This window comes from Mus caroli, chromosome 1 (genome assembly GCF_900094665.2).
Source record: "Mus caroli chromosome 1, CAROLI_EIJ_v1.1, whole genome shotgun sequence".
In the NCBI taxonomy this organism is placed as follows: Eukaryota; Metazoa; Chordata; class Mammalia; order Rodentia; family Muridae; genus Mus; species Mus caroli.
In genome coordinates this window covers 144856735-144862734 of record NC_034570.1, presented here as the reverse complement: position 1 = coordinate 144862734, position 6000 = coordinate 144856735, and positions in this window count along the sequence as shown.

Here is a 6000-nt window from a genome sequence, read left to right as displayed (position 1 = left end):
TGCAGGGATACAAAAATAATGGATTCAGGCTCAGGAAATTTATTGGAGAAAATCAGGAGATAAGATTGAAAACTCCAAGAGAGGAAGCCAAGGAATTCTTTCTGTCTTATAAATAACTAGGACCCAATCCACAAGGTCAGATAAGACCAGTGTTTTCTTATAGTGAGAGATTGTACCACTCAACTGACCTACAAGGACATCTGTTTTTCATTTTTACATGTGAGAGAGAGAGAGAGAGAGAGAGAGAATGAATCAAATTTGCTTATGTCTTAGAAACTAGGAAGTCCCAACCACCACTACAAGTGCCTGTAATTGTAATTAAACACAGAGACTCAAACGCCATCCACCCTCGGATGTGCTGAGTTCAAGCTGCCGTGACCACATTTGAACCAGGTATTATTAATTATGATAATAACAGCTAATGTTCATTGAACACTCTGTGCCAGATACTGTGCTAAGCACTTGGCATGAACTAACCCAGGGAAACCTCACAGCAATTCTGCAAAGCAGACACTATAATCCACCTGCCTTCTAATGCTGAGGAGGAAGACTGGAAGTGATTAGGTGACTTGCTCAATATCACTGAGCTACTAAGTAGCAAAGACAAGGCTTGAGTTTCTAACTCTCCGACTGTAGCTTCTATACTCTTGCTCAATACAGTGACCTGCCCTTGGTAGACATCACTAATTGATCATTGTGTTCGAGTTCATGTGGCTAAGGGTAGGTCTTACAATTTCTTTTAGTATAGCACTCGGTAAGCCAATGTAAATTGATTGGTGAGATGGAACTAATTCCCTCTCTTGTGAAGACGTACCTAGTGATATCATCTCAGCACAGTCTTTGATTCTGACTCAGTGCTACAGGCTATAGGTGATGTCTGATGCCGTCCCACATGACATTCAAGCATATAGACCTGGAGTTTGTATGCTGGTTTCCCTTCCCAAGCTGAGCCTCATCAATTTTGTTGGTACAGAAATACTACAGAAGATCCAAGCCCTACACACGTGGTCAATATGAATTTGGCACCTTTGGAGAATGGCTTGGAGGGGAAAATTGCAGAACTGACTCCAGAAAGAAGCTACAGCTCTATGCTGTGAGCACCACATAACTTGAGTTCTTTAATTAATGCAAAAGCTAGAAACATAACAGAGGAAAAAGCAGAGAGTTGATTTGGATTTGGGAAAGATTAATGTGGTCCTGAGTATTTTCTACAGCACATTAAAGGCACCTCATCTTCCCGTGCAGAGCATGTTTACAGAGACCTTCAAGGCAGGCTGTTCCTTGACTCTATCTGGAAGGAACTACAATCCAGAATTGGAGGGCTCACCTGTGATCCAGATCTTCAGGCTGGAAGATACAAGTTTCTGACCTGGATCTTGGCAGGGAGATCTTGAGGCATAGTAGCTATGAAAAGCTTATGCCCAGGAAAGGTAGTACACGTCTTTCATACCAGGATTGTGAAGCAAGGAGATCTCTGAGATCAAGGTCAGCCTGGGCCAAAGCAAGTCCCAGGTCCAGGTGTGATGGTACACACCTTCAATCTGGACCATTCCTTCTGCTGAAGGCCTACATAAGGGCATTGGAAGAAGGAAGAGTCACTCTTCTTCAACTGCTTGCATCAACTTTCCAGCAAACCTCCCAGGATCACAGCTGCCTTTTCCTTTGGTCCCCCAAAGTCCACAGCAGTCATGATTTGTCGCTGTTTGCAAAATTTGTCGCTGTTTGCAAACCATGAATGTGTAAAGGACTGGACAGGTCAAGAACAGAATTAATTTCATCTCACTGATCAATTTACATTGGCTTCCCAAGTGTTATACTAAAATGAGACACAGTAGCTAACCTATGATCCTAGCACTTAGAAGGCTGAGGCAAGGAAGATCATAGGTTCGAGGCCAGCCTGAGCTACCTAGTGAGACTCTGTTAAAAGGGGGGAGAAAATAGGTTTCCCTATAGGAGGTGCTAATAAGAAAAAAATGCAGTGTAATTGGCTTCTGTGAAAAGCCCAGATACAGAGACCTAGATAGTATGTATTGGGACTATAGAGAGGCAAGGGGAAAGTTAAGGAGAAGGTGGGCACTCACACTTGGCAACTCTAGCACCTCAGGAGATCTGACAATGGAACAGACCCTGGGAAACTGTGGATGCTCAGCACCCATGATTGATCTCCCTCCCGGGGCTAACTCCCCTGCTCTTGCTGAATATGGTCATTTTCTCTGATATGTATCTCATGTCTTCTAAGACAACCTCAGCTCCCAGGCCTGTAAAGGAACCTGTTTGCTACCTCATCTCCTGGTCCATTGCTATCTCGTACAGTTGGTTTTGCTGAGATTTAAGAAGTATCAGCATTTTTTTTGTCCTTTTGAAAAAAAAATTTTTGCTCTGTTATTTATCAAGGTTACCTCTATCTGGAGTATAGATCAGTATAGATTCCATACTGAGCTGAAGTCTTAAAGTCAGACAGCATGCTTTGTGTCTTATTTCATCATGGGAGTTGGTCTTTTGCCAGGAGGTGGAGGCTGGCCAAGGAAGGCTCTGTTCCTGGGCTGCTTGGATGAGAAACGTTCTTCCCCAAGGCCAGAATTCAAGCACTTCTGTAGTTAACTTGCCAATCCCCCCACCCCCATGCTTCAGTGACTTTTCATTCCTAGCCAGGTTTTGAGTTAAACAGACGGACTGTACATCTGAAAACTAACCTGGCCCTCCAGATGATTGTACAAAATAGGACACTGGGGGCTTGCTCACATAATACGGACCTGGTGATTTCCTCATCCAAACTGACACCTTATTTAATTATCCTAGGCAGAAGAAAATCCACCTTGAGTATACTGAGTTTATAGCTGCCTTTCGTGTCAGTGAATATCTTACGAGATCTCTGTCTCAAGTGCCATGTTGGTGCTTAGAATCCAAACCATGACTGACGCTTGCTGAGTCTGCCTCCATTGTGTACTTCCCAAGTCTGGGTTCTGAAATCGATTCTGTGTTAGTTCTTTATTGCTATGACAGAATATCTGAGAGAAGGAGAAGAGCAAGGATCTCGGTTGGCTCATGGCTTGAAGGACAGAGTCTACCCTGGTCAGGAAGGTATAGCAGTGAACGGCTCTTTGGCCTTGGAAACCTTGTCTCAAAGCTAACGTCTCAGTGATACTGGACCAGGTACAATCTGACTTTGAAGGGCTCTGTCTTCCAGCTAGGCCCCATGTCCTGAACGTTTCCACAAATGCCCAAAACAGTGCCACCAACAGGGGTCTACATATTCAAATGCATGGGTCAGTGGGAACGAAGTTAACAAATTCTACCTGGAAACAGGAAGAGATTGAAAACCTTTCAGCAATGAGCTGGGGTGTCTCTCTCTACTCCTTATCCGACCTCTTTATCTACTTGGCGTGACCCTTACTCTCTGGCTCTCACCTTCTGTCTTGCAATGAACACTCACCCTTGCCACTTTGAGAAACTCTTCTCTCTCAAGCTCACCATCAACACCAACTGGCCCCAGGCTGACTCTCCCACTGTGATTGGTCAGGTTCTGTGGATGAGAACTGGACTTTGAGTCACAGTATCCTGGTCAAAAGCAGAAAACTCATCTAGCGTCCTCAGTGAGGGCTCTCAGGCATGAAAGGCCCTTGCTGCACAACTGGACTGCACTGGTGTGCCCAGACTCAGCCCTTTGATACAGGCACTGACTGAGTGTTGTCAGGAAGCACAGACTACGTAGTCCACATTGTGTCTCTCACACAGGACCAAGCCAAACTTTCTGAAACATGTTCTAAATATGTGGAGGAAGGAAGGTAGATCCTCTAAAGCGGTAGAAAGGACTCTTGAGACAGCTCCTCCGCGGGTAAAGGCCTTACAGGCAAGCCCAAAGACAGAGCTCAAGACCTGGACCCCACCCACGGGGCGAAAGAAGAAAGCCAACCACAGAGACTTGGCATTTTACCCCCAAGCACACTGTTGCACGTGCATGCCTGCACACATAAATAAACAAGCAAACAAAAACCCACAGGAAGCAACAACAAAGATCAATGGAATTTCATAATTTAAACAAGAAAGAAAATTGTAGGGGAAAGAGTCAACGGAGAAGAGGCTGTACAAGAAACAGAGAGCCAAGCCAGGCGTGGTGGCGCACGCCTTTAATCCCAGCACTCAGGAAGCAGAGGCAGGAGGATTTCTGAGTTCGAGGCCAGCCTGGTCTACGAAGTGAGTGCCAGGACAGCCAGGGCTACACAGAGAAACCCTGTCTCGAAAAACCAAAAAAAAAAAAAAAAAAAAAAAAAAAAAAAAAAAAAAAAAAAAAAGAAAGAAAGAAAGAAAGAAAGAGAAACAGAGAGCCAGATCTGTCTGAAAACAATGCTGAGGGTGCTTGGCAAGACGAAGAAGAAGCAGCGCAACTTGTGCCAGGCCAGCCAGGGAAAAGCTGCGAGACCCTGTCGCTATACAAATAAAATAAAATTCAAAAATCCTAGGTGGGTATCTACATATAAAACTGATTCTCTTCTATAAACATATGTTTAATAATATTGACTTATTTAAAATATTTTCTTGTTATTTAATCATCATTTTTAGATTGTGTTTTTTTCTTAATATAGTGTTCCTGTATATTTCAAATAATGGGCTCAAACGACTGCTGCAAGTGTGGCCTTTCAAATGGGGAATATATTATAAATTTAGAAGTATTTAGCCTTTGTTGGGTTTTGTTCATGAATAAATTAAAGTCTTGCCTTAAAAAAAAAAAAGACTGAAGAAATGTGGAGAGAGGCAAACAGGCAAGCTGGGTGGAGCGAATTATGTTGTTATGCAGTCAGAGCCAGCAGGTGGCGCTAGAGTAGAGGCAGCGGAAAAAGGTGTCCGCTGGTATGACAGGTGCCCACCAGGACATTTCAGGGGTAGTGGCAAAGACTTGAGGACTACTATAGTCCTCACATCCCTGAACATCATTCTCTGAGTTCTAAACTAAAATGCATGTTCTATACTGTCTCACAATGACTAAATTCCCCGGCTGGCTTCTGGTTAACTTTATAAACAAATGGGGCTGGTGTGGTATTACACAACACCAGGTGTCACTGACCTGGGGGAAGGAAAAGAGCTGTTTGCTTCCCATTTTATGATTGAGTGCAATTTTTTAGTGTGACCCCCGTGTGTAAGAGCCTCACACTGCGCCTTGCACACAGCACATCCGCGGCCTCCTTGGTTTCCTTCTTTCCCTCTGTTCACCTCACAGCCCCTTAGTTGGTTGTCCCCTGTCCCTCTGAAGTAAAGTTCTTGGCCTTGGAAAGCCAGCAGCCCCTCTGGCCAGAGACCTTTCTGTCCTTCAGCCTTTGTTGTTCCAGATTTCTTGCTGTGAGGCCTCAGCAGTTGCCAGAGGCCACCCTAGGAGCTGGGATCTCAGTGCACAAACATAGTATTATGCATTTGTCTCCTCCTGGGGGCAGCATCCTCCTCACCCCCACACAGGCTCAAACTGAGCATATGTACGCGCACGCGAGCACACACACACACACACAATACTCCATTCCTCATAACCTGTTTCTCATCTGCCCCGGAACAATCTCCAATTCCTCTTTCCTGCCTGGTCTAATCAGCTTCGCCTCTGGGCCTTGGCGTCCCCGGGTATGCAAGCCAGAGGTTTGCACAGTTGATCAGATTGTAGGGAACACTATGTTTCTTCCCCTGCCGCGGCTTGTTTTCTTCAAGGGCCAAGGCCAGCCAGCTGAGCTGTCTTCCTTTTGCCCTCCTTCTCTCTCTTGCACGTGGCCCAGCTTGAGCTGGTGTCTAGAGAAGTCTGCACGGCAGAGCTGACTCTCACGGAGCTTGCACTTCAAAAGAATCACTGTTGGGAGACAGACAGGGTGCTGCATTGCCAATTCGGGGCAAGCCCACCTTGAGGAGGAAGGCGGGATGGGGGTGGTACACACCTCAGAGTTCTGGCCAGAATTCTTGTTTTGCTGCCGCTGGGTTTTTCCCTAAGCAGAACAGGTTTTTCTCAGGCCAGTCAGGCTGCCATGA